Source organism: Acinonyx jubatus, chromosome D1 (genome assembly GCF_027475565.1).
Source record: "Acinonyx jubatus isolate Ajub_Pintada_27869175 chromosome D1, VMU_Ajub_asm_v1.0, whole genome shotgun sequence".
Taxonomy (NCBI): Eukaryota; Metazoa; Chordata; class Mammalia; order Carnivora; family Felidae; genus Acinonyx; species Acinonyx jubatus.
Genome location: NC_069390.1, coordinates 69,870,287 through 69,887,241, shown reverse-complemented (window position 1 = coordinate 69,887,241; position 16,955 = coordinate 69,870,287). Strand labels below are relative to the sequence as shown.

General features: G+C 37.4%; 1 protein-coding gene and 1 pseudogene across 1 annotated transcript in view; one reads left to right on the top strand and one right to left on the bottom strand.

The window, feature by feature from the left end:
• GRM5 (glutamate metabotropic receptor 5) overlaps positions 1-16,955 on the top strand; it is a 513,530-nt gene that overhangs the window by 73,922 nt on the left and 422,653 nt on the right.
• LOC113593812 (uncharacterized) lies at positions 6,973-7,137 on the bottom strand (annotated as a pseudogene).

Genomic DNA, 16,955 nt, shown 5'->3' with positions numbered 1-16,955 from the left:
CTCTCTCCTTCAAAATAAATAAACACTAAAATATTTAAAAAAACTGCTATGAAGATTTGTGTACACATTTTTCTGTGAACATGAGTTTTCATTTTCTAGGATAAAGGCCTAGTGGAGTTGCTGGGTTGTATAGTAGTGGAATATTCATTTTTATGTAAATTGACAAACTGTTTCCAGAGTATATAGATAATTTTAAATTTCCACCAGCAATGTATGAATTATTGGTGTTGTCGTTTTTTATTTTAGATATCCTGATAGTCATGTAGTGGTAACTCATTATGGTTTTAAATTGCATTTCCCTGTTAGCTTATGGTATTGACCATCTCTTCATCTGCACATACGTTTCAGTGAAATATTTCTTTGTATCTTTTGCCTCTTTTCTAATTGAAGAATTATTATTATTATTATTATTATTATTATTATTATTTTAATGTTGAATTTTGAAAGTCCTTTCAGATATGGTTTGCAAATACTTTCTCCCAGTCTGTAGATTTTCTTTTTATTTCCTTCACATGGACTTTCACAAAGCAAAAGCTTTTAATTTTGATTCAGTCTTATTTACCAGTTTTCATTTTATGGATTATGCTTTTGTTGTTAAGACTAAGAAGTCTTTGCCCAGCCCTAGATACTAAAGATGTTCTCTTATGTTTTTGTTTTTTCCTGAAGGGTTTATAGTTTTATGATGCTATTGAATCTGTTTTGTATATTAGGTAGAGCATCATTTCTAGGCCTATGGATATCTACTTCCTCTAACATCATTTCTTGAAAAATCCATCCTTCCTCCATTGTGTTGTTTTTGCACTTTTGTCAAAACTTGTTGAGCATATTTGTGTGAATCCATTTCTGAGGTTTCTGTTCCACTGATCTTTTTGTCTATCCTTCCTCCAATACCACTCTGTTATGATTATTGTAGCTAACTAAACCTTACTATACTTAGCCATAGATTTTTAAAGACATACATAAAGCAAAAACTATCGGATCTAAATGAAAGGCAAATGATTTTTACTAACTATAAATCTGGAAGTGAGAATGAGGTATCATGGAAAGAGTTCTGGACATAAATCCAGGTCCAGTTTCTGGCTTTCTTATTTCCTTGCTTGTGATTTTCATCATTTCACTTAAACTCTGTGGTCTTTGTTTCCTAAAAACATACCTCACCCAGATGTTGCAAGACTGAAAGAAAGTAAGATAAATTAAGAAAGCAGTTTTCAAACATTTAAAAAAAAATTATTTATTTATTTTTGAGAGATAGAGAGAGGTAAAGAGAGAGGGAGAGAAAGAGAATCCCAAGCAGGTTCTGCCCTGTCAGTGCAGAGCCTGGCGTGGGGCTCCATCTCATGACCCTGAGATCATGACCTAAGCTGAAATCAAGAGTCTCATGCTTAATGGACTGAGCCACCCACACACTCCTCAAACTTTTTGATCTCCATGTTTCTTTGCATTCTTAAAAAATATCAGGCCCCCAAAGAGCTTTTGTTTATATGGTTTATATATATTGATATTCTCCACATTAAAAATAAGAGGGCACCTGAGTGGCTCAGTTGGTTAAGCATCTGACTTGGGCTGAGATCATGATCTCACAGTTTGTGAGTTTGAGCCCTGCATTGGGCTCTGTGCTAACATCTCAGAGCCTGGAGCCTGCTTTGGGTTCTGTGTCTCCCTCTCTCTCTGCCCTTCCCCTGCTCATGCTCTGTCTCTCTCTGTTTCTCAAAAATAAATAAATGTTAGAAAAAATTTTTAAAAATAAGAAATATTGGAAAATATTTATAATTTAAGACAATAATATAGTAATTATATGTTAAGTAACAATTTTTATGAAAAATAGTTTTCCAAAGCAAAAATAATTATTCAAAAGAGTGTTTTTTTTCTTTAAAGTTTATTTATTTTTTGAGAAAGCACAAACAGGGGAGGGGCAAAAAGAGGGAGAGAGAGAATCCCAAGCAGGCTCTGGCCCCATTTGGGGCTCAAACCCACAAACTGTGAGATCATGACCTGAGCTGAAACCAAGAGTTGGCCTCTTAACTGACTGAGCCACCCAGGCACCCCAAGAGTGGGTTTTTTTTTTGTAAATATCTTTGTGAATTGTTTAAATGTCTGATTTAATAACACAAGACATTTCAATTCTCATAGCTGCTTCAGCATTCAGTCTTTTCAATATGTTGTTTTGATTTAAGTATTTGACAAAATTCTAGCATCATGCAGTTAGATAAATGGATATGCCTCATCAATTCCACCATGAAAGTCTACAAGTGGCATCTTCTAAAAGGTTAGATGCATTATAGCATCTGATAAGCATATCAGTGAAAAATTTTCGCTCGTTTACAATAAAATAGATTGGCCAATTTTTTTACTTTGAATAAATTTTTTATCCTTTCCTGATTTTGTCATCTGTCTGTTGGCCATTTGGAAAACACTGGTTCACTAAGCTATGAAGATCTTCCAAACTTAGACACATTTCATTATATTCTTTCAAGAGATCTCATTTGTTAATATCATCATTGATCTCATCAATAGTCTTTAAGTATTAAGATACTGTTAAACTCATAGTAGTGGATAAAGTTTTCCAAAATTGTTTCTTTTTTTCTTTTAGTCTCAAGTTTTATCATTGGCATAAAATACGGTCAGTTTTATTTGAAATGATGGAGTCACTTCATTAAATTTGGAGAAAAATCAGCTAAATATCCAGTCTCTCACCACCGTTTGTATGTTAGTCTTTCTTTCAAATAAAGGTGCACTTGGCTAGTTCATCTTATAATTCAGTCTCGCAAGTGCTGTTCCTAGAGATACCAGCCTACTTTGGTATGCAGCAAAAGTGCTTCATGAGTACCTGCTATTTTATCATGCAGAACACTATAAGATGTGCATTTAAAAAAAGAGTTGATCTAAGTGAAACTGGAATTCTCTTTTTAATTTTTAAAAGATGTTTATTGTAGTTTTAAGAGGGAGAGAGAATGAGAGTGTGCACATGCTCACTGTGGTAGGGGGAGGGAGACAGAAAGAAACAGAGGATCTGAAGTGGGCTCTGTGCCGACAGTAGAGAGCCTGATGCAGGGCTTGAACTCACCAACTGCGAGATCAGGACCTGAGCCAAAGTTGCAAGCTTAACTGAACCACCCAGGTGCCTCCCCCCACCCATTTTTAAAAAATTTTCATTAAAAGTGTGTCGTGGTGAAAAAAATTCCAACATTTACAGTTTAGTACTGATGTCAATTCATATTAAGGGCCCAGCAGTTTCACCAACCATTGCTTTTGCATCATCGGTGCAAGTGTCCATGTAGTAGAAAAAGATAGGCAATGTCTTAGTGATACTATGTAAGTCATTTTGACATTGTGTAGCCTCCCGAAGAGGGGTCCATGTCCATTCTGTGAAAACTGCTGAAGTAAAGCATTATATAAAACTGGAACACTCTGTTGGTGTTTGTAGTAGGATTAGGATTTGATTAAGGTAGGATTTGAATTTACTTCATATCAGAAGGTTTTGTTTATTAAATGATTGTCCCAAGTGTATGGTAGGTTCTGCAGGATCAAAATCCAAGGACTGGTGAGGTGTAGGGTGTGACCAAGATTCACAGAGATCTCCTGTTAAAATGAGCTATAGCTTTCATTATTTTAATTTCCTTAGAGAATGGTCTTAGTTTATACTCTGAACATTCGCCTATTGTTTTACCCACTCCCGTATTGTGTCCCTATAATTCGCCAGACTGTGAGGGTATAAACAAACAGAATAAGTCCTATCTAGCTGTGGTGGCATCAGGTGGGTCACACCACCTTTCTGGAGTTGTGGGCAGGGGGATAGTCAGAAAGAGAGTCCAGAGAAAATGAAGACTCTGCAACCAGGTCTTGAAGAGTATGGCGAGAGAGAGTGAGGGGTGGAGTGGGGTAGCAGGCCTTCTTCCTGGAGGGTGGCATTCATGACTCTGTGCTAATGCACCAGGGGTCAAAAGCACCCAATGAATGATTAAATTGCATCGAATCAAACGCAATACCAGGATTTAAGTTACAAATAATGCAATTCAAGAATGAATAAAACTTTTAAAATGGCAGTTTAACAACATCTTATATATAAATATAAAATCTCCTTGTTTTGATATTATCAGGTAGGTGTTCTCAGAATTTGAAGACATGAAATGAAGTATTTCTTTGGGATGCTATGCCTTGGAAAATAAAAGTACCTCAAGCCTCTCTGTAGGTTTCCCCACCAGTACTATAATTCAAATGATAGGCTTCCTTTCTCTTGGTGTTTTTAATAAACCAGGAGTTTACATAGTAAACTGAGTATTACATAGAATCGACACCCTTTAGATTAAAAATATTTGTTCTTACAAGTGTAAAGTGAACTTCATTTAGCCAGGTTTTTCTTTTTTCACTTATTTGTTTAAATTTAGGGATGTAACTCTTACAGTTAAGAGAATATTGCTAATTAGTTGCATAATATACATACAGTCACCGTACACACAGAAGCTTTAGGTGCTAATTAAGATAAATTGGGAAAACAACTAAGGGGGAATAGAGTTTTACTTGTGTGTGAATTTAAAGTAGGAAGAGAATTGCTGGAAGAAAAAATTATAATGAATTAACCTAAAAGTTACTATGCCCGCATTGCAAAGACTTGTCTGTTAGTATCATAGCATAATAATGTGCTTAAAAATGTAAATGTGAGGGGCCCCTGGGTGGCTCAGTCGGTTGAGCATCCTACTTCCGATCAGGTCATGATCTTACAGTTTGTGGGTTCTAGCCCCGCATCAGGCTCTGTGCTGACACCTTGCTCAGAGCCTGCCGCCTGCTTCAGATTCTGTGTCTCCTCTCTCTCTGCCCCTCCCCAACTCATCATCTGTCTCTGTCTCTCAAAAATAAATAAATGTTAAACAATTTTTTAAAAAAATGTAAATGTGAATGCCTTGCAAAAGAAAAAGTGAAAAACCAGGGTCTATCATCATTGTGAAGGTTAGCTTAAGTTTTAACTTACTTGGGAAAATAAAATCAGCAGGGATACATATAGGACAGTTCTGCCCTTCAGCTGAAGCTAAAACAATGTGGATTAACATAGACTTCTCTACTGTAAATTATTTATTCATTCAACACACATTTAATGAGTACCAAATATGTGCTAGGCCTTGATATTCAAGGGTCACAACAACAAATAAAGTGCATTCAGTCTGTAGCCTCAGGACCCTTCCCCTATTAGCTCATGAATCTTTTCTCTTCCAAATTGCCCCAGAATTATTTAAATGTAAATACTTAAAACTACTTAAAAATCAACTGCACTCATCTAGTCTTTCTCTGTTTTTAAACTCTTTTGCTCACGTATATTCAAAAAGAATGTGCTCAGCCACACACACACACACACACAAAATCACATGTACACAGAAAAGGTACATGTGCACACACTTGTACATTTTTATGTTGGTATCTAAAATGTTTAGTTATAACTTTGAACGTTACAAAGGACATGATTTCTGTTCATTGTATGTACATTTTAAAATAAACCATAACATCATTGATTTGAATGTAACCAGTGAAATCTAAAAACTGTGGTGATTTGATGATACTCAGGATAAGCCATTTAAAAATACAAATGTGGGAGGGGGGCTGGGTGGTTTAGTCAGTTTAAGAATCCAACTTCAGCTCAGGCCATAATCTCATGGTTCATGGGTTTGAGCCCCATATCAGGCTCTGTGCTGACAGCTCAGAGCCTGGAGCCTGCTTCAGGTTCAGTGTCTCCCCCTCTCTCTGACCCTCTCCTGCTCATTCTCTCTCTCTCTCTCTCTCTCTCTCTCTCTCAAATATACATGAACATTAAAAAAAAATGAATGTTGTAAAATAAATACATAAATAAAATAAAAATACAGACGTGGGGCACCTGAGTGGCTTGGTTGCTTAAATGTCCCCCTCTTGATTTTGGCTCAGGTCATTATCTCACTGTCATGGGATTGAGCCCCAAATTGGGCTCCATGCCGGGTGTGGAGCCTGCTTAGAATTCTCTCTCTCCCTTTCTGTCTGCTGCTCCCCTGCTTGCTCTCTCTCTCTCAAAATAAATAAGCTTAAAAAAATGTTACAAATACAAATGCAGCAGAGCCTGGGTGGCTTGGTTAAGTGTCTGACTTCGGCTCAGGTCATGATCTCATAGTTTGTGAGTTGGAGCCCCGTGTCAGACTCTGTGCTGACAGTTCCAAGCCTGGATCTTGCTTTGGATTCTGTGTCTCCCTCTCTCTCTGCCCCTGTCTTGCTAATACTCTGTCTCTGTCTCTGTATCTGTCTCTGTCTCTCTTTCAAAAAATAAACACTAAAAAACAAAATTAAAAAAAAATACAAATCCAATTTTCATTAAAAGTCACAAAATTAACATCATTTCCAGTTACTCTTGAATGTGTATTTTCATTCTACTCCCTTCAAAAAACTTTATCCTATATGTTGTTTTTAATCTATTTAATGTTTCTAAAACAAAGAAAAATGCAGATAAATTGTGCATGTATATGTGTGTGTGTGTGTGTGTGTGTGTGTGTGTACACACACACACACACATATACATATTTCTCCTGTGATTAAAAAATTATTTTGGGGGCGCCTGGGTGGCTCAGTTGGTTAAGCGTCCGACTTGGGCTCAGGTCATGATCCCACGGTCCGTGAGTTCAAACCCCACGTTCAGCTCTGTGCTGACAGCTCAGAGCCTGGAGCCTGCTTCGGATTCTGTGTCTCCCTCTCTCTCAGCCCCTTCCCTGCTGATGCTCTGTCTCTTTCTGTCTCAAAAATAAATAAAACATTAAAAAAATTAAAAAATTATTTTGGATTAAGATATTCTCATAAATATTTTAGCATTAAATTTATCAAAAGATAAAATACTATAGATTTTGAAATATAATTGTTGCACATGTAAAATAATTTATTAGAAATGCCAGCTTTTTATAAGCTGGATGAAGCTCTGTTTTCTATTATTTATAAACCTATGGCTAAATATTACTTAATGTTAAATTGAGATGTTAGCAAAAGATTTATATATCCCTTTTTTTCCCTGCATTTCAATTTTATAAATGCAAGAGTTATGAAATACTGTTTACATAAATAAAAAGATAGGCTGGAAAAAGTTCTGTTATTCCAGTGACACTGCACTTGATCTTAGCCAAAAGGCCTAGAAGCGATGTTATTCCAATGACACTAAATTCTTTGAACTATTTCAGATTATTTTTTTAAAATAAATCACATGATGAACAATGGGAAGTAATTTTAATGGCCAGCTGGTCACCTGATAGAATATTCCTTCAATTTTGAGAGCATTATGGCAAGACCAGTTCGACCCTCCGTGATTCGAGAGGCTTGTGTTGCTTGAACAGACTGGCTGCTCTCAGAATCAGCTAAGCATTCACTACAGAACCCCAGGGCCCCATATTCTCCTTTTACCTGCCTATGGCTCTTGCCACTGTTCATCAGGGTCAGATTATTTAAGAGTTACTAGCAACATCAGGGATGAACCTCTACAATGCTGAAAAAGAAAATGAATCCTGGGTCTTTGTTAAATGCATTTTTATTAGAACCAGGACACTTTTAGAGAAAGTGGGAATTTAATGAAGGGCTCTGAGACATCCTGTGGTGGTTCTGTCTTGTCCGACACGGGAAGTCTGTGCAGACTTAAAGGTGTATACACCGAAGCTAGGAATCATGCATGGAATCGCGGCTCATCCACTTGCTGGGTTGGTGTCTTCTGACAAGTTGCTTACCCTCTCTGAGCCTCAGTGTCCTCATCAGTAAAGTGAAGGTAATATGCACCTAGTAGAGAATGTGAGGATAACATGACATAACAGTTATGAGCACTTTGTACAGTAACTGACCATACAAGGCACCCAGAGAGCACCAGCTGCTCTCTCCCTTCTCTCCAACAGCAACCTCTCAGAGCAGGTTAAGCTGAGGAAGATTGATTTAAGTGAAAGAGAAACTTAACTGCTATAAACAAAAATGTGCAGACTTTTCTGTACAGTGTCAAATAGAGCAGATGATATGCCTAAGGATTTATACATAGAAATAATAAATGCTAGGGTAGTGGCACCTGGGTGGCTCAGTCGGTTGAGTGTCCGACTTCGGCTCAGGTCATGATCTCAAGGTCTGTGAGTTCGAGCCCCGTGTCGGGCTCTGTGAAGACAGCTCAGAGCCTGGAGCCTGCTTCGGATTCTGTGCTCTGTCTCTCTCTCTCTGTCAAAATGAATAAACTTTAAAAAAAATTTAAAATTAAAAAAAAAAAATAAATGCTAGGGGACATGAAAAGTTCTGTGCAAGATTTCTATGAGATCGGATGCCTTGGTGATGGAGTTATGTTGCTGGTCACGAGAAGGTAATTCTTCTCTCTACCCATCTTTACCAGTGCATTTTGAAGTCAAACAACACCTCCTTCAAATGTGAATACAGAGCCTCAGAGTTTTGAGGGAATCTTACTAATTCCATCTCCATATACAAAATTTCCTTTTACAGCAAGTTACCCTTCCTTAAACTCTGAAGGTGACAAAGTGTGGCAGCTCAAAATAAAATCTTGTCGCTGTAAAAAGTGCTTCTCACCTGCAGCGGTCTCTCACTCAGACCAAGTCTCAACCTCTTGCACATGACAGCACTTCAGATATTCACAACCTTCATATTTGATAGCAAGTAGATAGTGCCCTTGAAATTTAAACTTGTGCATTCTGAGTAGAGCTCAGAAGTTTTAAAAATTGAGCCTATTTTTTAAAGACTTCAGCTATCAATAATTATCATTTAAAGTTGTCATATGTTGAAACCATTTGGGATGAGTCTCCGATCATTTAAAATGTATCTTCATAGACAAAGGGTCTTTTTAACATTTTCCAATTAATCTATTATTTGAAAATGCAGTTTTGCTGGACTCTTATTCTGTGGACACCAGAAGTACTATTTCATTCAATCTGTAAGAAAATTAGAACAAACTGAGAGTTTTTGCCCCAATATTGACCAGTTTACTAGACATGAAATTATTCATTTACTGTCCTCTTGAGCAGGATTATTAGGGAAAATATGCTAAACCTAGAGGAAAAATCAGCATATCTAAGTATTTTTATTATGTTTATAGGGCGAGTTTAGTGGGAATAGGTCTTTACAAGCAATCTAAAAGAACTTCCATTTTTATTTCGGAAAAATAAAATGTTTTATGTGTTTGAATTTACTGCTAAATTGCACTACTGTAATATAAAAACTTACTCTGGATGCTTAATTCAGCAAACAATTATTGAGCGTTTCTTCTGTGTATAATAGAGTGCTGCTAATAATGGAGAACACAGTGTTGAAAAACAGCATCATCAACTTCCTCACAAATCTATTGTGAGTGAAATTTACATAATAATAGCTATTATTGATTAGTTTTATGCCAAGCCATGTGTTCAGCATTTGGATTTTTAAATGCATTCCTTACAACAACCCCATTTATTAGATATTATTATCTCCACTTATTAGATAAAGAAACAACATCTTTGGAAAATAAGAATCAGGCTAGGAAAGTCTTATAAAACATAGAGTTTAAGAAAGGAGGGGAAATAGATTCACAAGACTCCTAAGACTGAGTACATTTCAACAAGAGTTTAGAGCTTATTCTTCAAGATATTTTGGAGAACTCTGAAACGGAAGCAGTAATAAAACAATAATAAAGTTTAAGGAAACTTTATATCTTTTTTTAAAAAACAGAAAGTTTAGAAATACAAAGTTGTAAGACTTTGTAGGCAAAGCATTTAACAAAATATGGTATCCTAACATCTAAGATGGCAAACTGATGTGGAAGCCACAGGTGGACTGATAACTTGATAATGTTAAGAAACATGCAGATTCTCCAGGGGTTAAGAATTTGGGTTCTGTATTCAGAATCTTAATTGTATTTCCTACTGTACTCAGTTTGTCTGTAAAATTGTCATAGCCTATTGAATAGTTGTAATACATCTGTCCTGGATTTTACTAAGAATCAAAACATGGGAGCTATTATTTTGGATGAAATAATTGACAACAACCTAGAAGTCGTTACCTAGTGGTATACCGTGCCCTCTAATCTCAGCCATGTTCTTCTGGACATTTGCATTATTGATTTGGATACTGGCAGAGGTAAAATATTGGTGAAATTTGGAAAGATTCAAATCTCTGAGATCTCACTTAAAAATATTAAACATAATGATAACAATAACAATGAAAGGATAATATATCGTTTGCTGAGTCCCTATTATATGTCAGATACTTCTTATATATTATCTGTAACCATCACAGTAACCTAGAAGGGTTAGCATTATTATTGTCCTTTTACATATGAAGGACTTGAGGCACAGAGAGGTCAAGGAACTGACCTTCAGTTACACAGCCTTAGCAGTCTAGGGGTACAAAGGCAGATCTATCTCACAGAAAAGCTCAAACCCTTCTGTTACATTCTGTTGTCTCTAATGAGATGACATTTCATACAGATAAGTTAAAAATTTATTTTAGGTTAAAACATATTGTGCTTGAATATGAATAGAATAAAGTATCTGTGGTTTTCTAAAGCTCTCATTAAAAAAATCATAAAGACTAGGGCATCTGGGTAGCTCAGTCAGTTAAACGTCTGACTTCAGCTCAGGTCATGATCTCGCGGTTCATGGGTTTGAGTCCCACATCAGGCTCTGTGTTGGCAGCTCAGAGCCTGGAACCTGCTTTGGATCCTGTGTCTGCCTCTCCCTCTGCCCCTCCCTCGCTTGGCCTCTTTTTCTGTCTCTCAAAAATAAGTACATATAAAAAATAAAATATGTATAAAAATCATAAAGACTTTAACTTACTATAAATTAAGTCTCAATTAGTAATAGTATGGTGGTGTTTTCGTGATAACCACTTTAGGAATGATAAAGATGTATCCTGTGAAGATCTGTCTACCATAGAGCTGGGGGCATGGGAGACAATAAATGGTGGTGGTAGTGCTCCTGCTGAAGATGATAATTCTTTTTTAAATTTTTTTTTATCATTTATTCATTTTTGAAAGTCAGAGAGAAACAGAGCACGAATGGGGGAGGGGCAGAGAGAGAGGGAGACACAGAAACAGAAGCGGGCTCCAGGCTCCAAGCTGTCAGTCAGCACAGAGCCCGACGTGGGACTCGAACTCACGGACCATGAGATCACGACCTGAGCTGAAGTCAGCCGCTTAACCATCTGAGCCACCTAGGTGCCCCTGAAGATGATGATTCTTAAACTGAGCAGCCCTCCCTAGTAGAATTGTATTGCATTTTGGATTCAGGGGCTCTCATATAAGAAGGGCCAAATAAACTGGTAAATATCTCAGAGCAGAGTGACTAGATAGGTTTCAAGTCTAAGCCACATAAGGTTAAAGGAACCAGAGATATTTGACTTAAAGGAGAATTAATGGCCCTTCTGTATGTTACTTTTCCTCTTGAAAATTGATGTACATTTATATACATTATATTATACACACGCATACACACATGTACACACACATCAGAAGTATGTATAGAATTATGTATAGTGTTTGGCAGTTTAAGGTTATGGGGGAAAGCAATAAATCACTAAAATGTCAGTCTTGCACAGCAATCCTTTCTGTATCGTAAAACCAAAAGATACTCTTTTTGAATTCCTGGTGAACCTCATATATAATTTCAAAACCTCAGCTGGCACAAAGGTAACCTAATACTGTGAAGTTTACAAAACAAGAATGCATTTATCATTGGAACAAAAGAATGAATACATACTATAGGCAGTGATTATGCCTCTGCATTTTGTAAAGCACAGAAATAATTTTATGACAACTCCTAGATTTCATTTGATGTGTAATACATCTGGGTCCAACAGCATTGACTCAATAAATTGTTCTTCAGAGACAGATCATCAGTGACCTTGTAATCTGCCCCTACTGCAAGAAATGGCAGTCTTCACCTATCAGGGATTTTACCCTGATAAGGGTAAAATTAATTTACCCTTTATCTATTAATTAATAGATAATTAATATTATCTATGCCCATGTGCCCCCAAGTAATATGGAGGTCTTTGGGGAGGAGGCAAGTGAAAGCAAAAGGCTGCTGAGTTAAGACCAGCTGTATTTAACTTTCTCCTTAGCACTGTTACTAACTCCCTTACCTCATTTGACTTGGACCTTGTCAACCTATTAGAGCTAAAATAAAAATGAGTGAGATCCTCTAGGTCTTTGGTGCTTTTTTTAAAAATGTTTATTCGTTTTTTGAGAAAGAAAGCATGAGCGGAGGAGGGGCAGAGAGAGGACAGAGGTTCTGAGGTGGGCTCTGAGCTGACCCCCATGTGGGCTCTGAGCAGTAAACCCCATGTGGAGCTCAAACTCATGAACTGTGAGATCACGACCCAAGCCAAAGTCAGACTTTCACCTGATGGAGCCACCCAGGTGCCCTTGTGCCTTTTCTGATACGATCTTTTGCAGGCTTATACTTGGGATTTGTGCCAGAACTATATTCCTTAACTAGCCTCCCATCCTGACTTCTCCTGAACAGTCCTCCAGACTACATAGCAAAAGCTTGTACTAGTACTGTCCTTTTACTGTCTTGAACCTAACGTGGGGTCATCTTTCGTGTTTTTCACCCAATCATGAGAAATCTTCAGAGAAGCCCTCGTATTCAGATATATTAGGATCTTTGAGGAGGTAAGGATGAAACATGGAATGAGATGCCTTTAATGTAATAGCATTGAAGTATTTAAGCAGAATCTGAATGATCATCTCATAAAAAAATTAGAAAATGAGGCAAGCTAAAAATTCTCTTTCAACTTAGAAAACCAAAATAGCATGACGTTTCCAGCATCACCATTTCCTTCTTAGCCCAGTTCAGCTGTTCTCTGTCACTGTTCCTTGTTAAACACCAGGAAGTCAAGGTGGGTGGCCCAGAAGGCAGTTCTCGCATCAATACCCTGGTAATATGCTGACTTATCCTGGTAATGTATTCAGTGTCATAAATGTGTTAATGTATCAGAGATTTGTTTAACTTTTGCGGGTGGTTTGCATAATGAGTGGCTTTGCTTTGATGGTAGTACTAGGGAAAAGGCTTTTAACCTTATTTGGCTAATTCCTTGGAGATAGAAGTTTCAAAATATACCTCTTAGGGGACTAACGAGGTCTAAGTTTGAGATATTGTTGCAGTCATTTCTCACTGCATATCTCAAAGGTCCATTTCACTGGAAATGGATAGTGTGTTAGAACTGTGTGAGACTGTGGAGTCTGTTATAGCCCGGTCAGTGCTTTTACTTAGTCTTATGAGACTGAAACACAGGAAGGTTCAAACTCATCCTGCACAAGTAGTATTTGAAAGGAAAATTTTCATTTAAGTGTTAAATTTACAGCCTTCACGTTCTAGAATTTGAATAGTCGTATTGCCGATTTCATGAAATCCGTTTTAACTGGTGAAATCCCATCTCTCAAATCTTGAACGGTCTTGCACATTGAGGAGTGAATGTGCTATTTGGGGCTAGGATGACGTAAGTATCTTTTTAAACACTGATTGATTCATTTACACTGTAATTTGGTAAGTCACAGGCATTTCTTGAACCCGTATTTTATGTCAAGTTTAGTAGCATTATTTCCAGACAGAAGTAACTCTTCAAATATGGTGATTTTTTGAGGCAATTGATGTAAAAAAAATGAAGAAGAAAAGCAGGCAAGTGAAAGTCCTGTAAGTTGCTTCCTCAAGAAACAGTCAAAATAGGGGCAGCTGGGTGGCCCAGTTGGTTGAGCGTCCAACTTTGGCTCAGGTCATGATCTCATGGTTCATGGGTTTGAGCCCTGTGCCAGGATCACTGCTATTAGCGCAGAGCCTGCTTTGGATCCTCTGTCCCCCTCTCTCTGTCCCTCTCCTGCTTGTGCTCTCTTTCTCTCTCAAAAGTAAATAAAGACTAAAAAAAAGAACATTCAAAATACAGAAAGTTTTCAGAGTTACCCAGCATCCTGATCACTTCATAGGAAACCAATTGCTGAGAGACATTGCTGTGTAACAGATAACCCTAGATTTCAACACTTAAAACAAAAAATACTTATTTTCTTACAGTTTCACTAGGTCAGGAATCTTGGAGCAGTTTATCTGGGTAATTCTGACCCAAGGGTCTCTCCTGAATCTCATGTGAAAGCTTGGTTCGGGGAGCAGTCTCTCCCAACTTCCTCAGGCCTAAGTTCCTCAGTGACTAATGGCTGGTGATTTCGGTTTCTCACCACATAGGTCCCTCCTTAGGCTTCTTGAATGTCCTCACAACATGTCGGCCAGCTTCTCAGAGACATAACCTGCGTAAGATGGAAGTCTCAGTCCTTTATATTCTAATCATGGAAGTAAGAGGTCATTACTTCTGCTATATATATCCATTAGATATGAGTCAGTCAACTCAGCCAACATTCAAGCAGAGGGTAACTGAACTCCATTTATTAAAGAGAGGAGTATCAAAGAATTTGTTGACATAACTGAAAAACCATCACATGGATACCTTATGGGAGGAGCATTTATAGACCAGTATGGCTTAGTGCCCCTAATTCCAGCTCTGAGAGAACCCATCTGGTAAACAGGAAAGAGCACTCACTGCTCAGGAGAATGAGAAGATGTGATTTCTTATTCTGATATTAACTCAAGGTGCAATCTAAGTTAATGGTTCTCCAACTTTAGTGTGAACACAAATACCTTGTGAGATTGCTAAAACATGGATTTCCAGGTCCCGTGCCCAGACATTCTAATTTGGTGAGTCTCAAGTAAAGCAAGACAGATTGAATTTCTAAGAAGTTCTCAGAGGGTGCTGATGCTGCCAGGTGGGACCAACTTTAAATCTCAAGACTCTGATTAAACTATCTTCCTCAAATGTGGCCCATGGGCCAACAACATCAGTATCACCTGGGAGCTTGTTAGAATGGTAATATGCTCCAGTCCAAAGCTACTGAATCTGAAACAGCAATTTCACATTTTCTCTATGTGGCATTCATGGCATTAACATGTGGCAAGCACTGCAATCCAGAAAAGATTGTTTTGCATATCAGGGCCTCAGTTTTCACTTCTGTTAAAATGGCTGTTTTGATCTTATTTCAATTCCAACAGTACTGTGGGATGAAAAATTGAGGGCTGAAACCAGACATCTGGGACTGAATTGTGCTTCCGCTAGCCTTACTTTCTACATGAATAAGATGGGGGTCATAATAGCATCCTCCCTTGGTGAAGCTAAGATGAAATAGCATTATGAATATAATGTGCTTAGCTTCCATTTGGACAGAGTGCTAGAGTCTGACATTGGTTTTACATGTTTACCTGAATATTCAGGTTGCAGGCAGCACAGCGCTGTTTGTGAAATTGCTTGTTATGTTGGTTCCACCTATTTGATTAGTTAATTTAGTAAATTTACTGATGCTGTAAGTGGAATGATTCCAGCTAATGATTATTGATTTGAACCTCAAGGAGAGAGAAATAAAATTGGTTCCTAGGTAATTACAACATAAAATACATATATTGAGTATATGCAGATGATGATTAAAGATTATGAATATTAAAAAAAAGTGATATAAAATTGGGACCAAGTTGGAGGGAGGCAGATTATGGCTCACAAAGTAATTAAAACAAAGATGAGAGATGACTGAATGAAAACCAAATGGGTTTGCCTGTCAAGTGGACTGTTCTTCACTACTGGAAGTCAAGCTGTTAGGTACCCTGAGAATGTATACTGCACAGTGGTTTCTGTTTTGAGAACTTTAAAATAGATGATTTCCAAGGTCCCTGAAATTCTAATATGACTCAGGGAAGTCCATATTTTGATATGAGACTGTTGTTTTCCTCTGAGAGTTATTGATGAGCTTCCACCAAAGGACATAGCAACTTGTATTGCTGAGTAGGTAAGAGTATATTATTAGGAGTATATTATTAGTAGGAGTCATTCAGACCACAGTTAGAATCGAAGCTCTGCCATTTACAACCTATGTAACATGGGCAAGTTATTATACACCTGTCAGCATCTGTTTTCTCATTTGTTCATGGCTTTAAGAATAGAACCTGAGTCAAAATATGCTGTGAAGGCCATATAAAATAAGCCATCTGAGGGATTTAACAAAGTTTGACACCTGGTAAACTTTTAATAAATGTTAGCTGTTCTTATCCAAAATATTTATCTAGGACATGCATCTCATCAATTTTCAGAACCCTCACTTCTCTTCCAGCTATAGTGAGGGAAACCCATGTCTTACAAACTAAGTCATTTCCTGCATTACACTCTGACTCTGCAGCACTCACATGGCATTATTTTTCTGTATCCTCAGAATAATATAACTAGATACCCCCAAGTAAAATTTTACACTCACCAGAGCCTCCATATTTATTTTCAATGATGAGTTTTCTTTAATTTGAAGAGTTTTCAGTAGGTCTGTATTTGGACTGACTTGAGCAGACTTGCTAAACTACCGAAATTTGGTGTGCATCGCCTTTTCTCTTCCCAAGCCTTCTTTTCATTACAGCTCTCACAAAATATGGCTCTTTCTCTATTTTTCCCATGTATCATGTACCATTGTTCTAACTAATGTATTTAACAATCAAATCTGTTATCTGTTACATTCTTCCCCACTATTTAATTTTAAAATCATTTAAATTTCTTTTTGGAGTTTCTATGACCACTTCTTTACACATTTCCAACTCACATTTCACTGGCAAGTATCACCAGTAGTTTCCAAATTACAGACCCAAGGTCTCTTTTTGATCCCTAACTTGCTGAACATCTTGTCCCATTTGATTGGTTAATTCGGTCTAACCCTAAACTCTTTCTTCTTGTGGCATTCACAGCCTGCTTCTGTTGCAGTACCCCTTCCTTTGGTCAGGTAACAATGGCTGACTCTGTCCCTAATCATGGATAAAAAGATGAAACTTTCTTGTTTCTGTTTCTTCACTTGTAAAACTGAGACAGCGATAGTAATCTTGCCTAGTATGTAAAGGAGCTATACCTAAATCTAGCAGCATGGTGCTTTGCACATACTAGTAAAT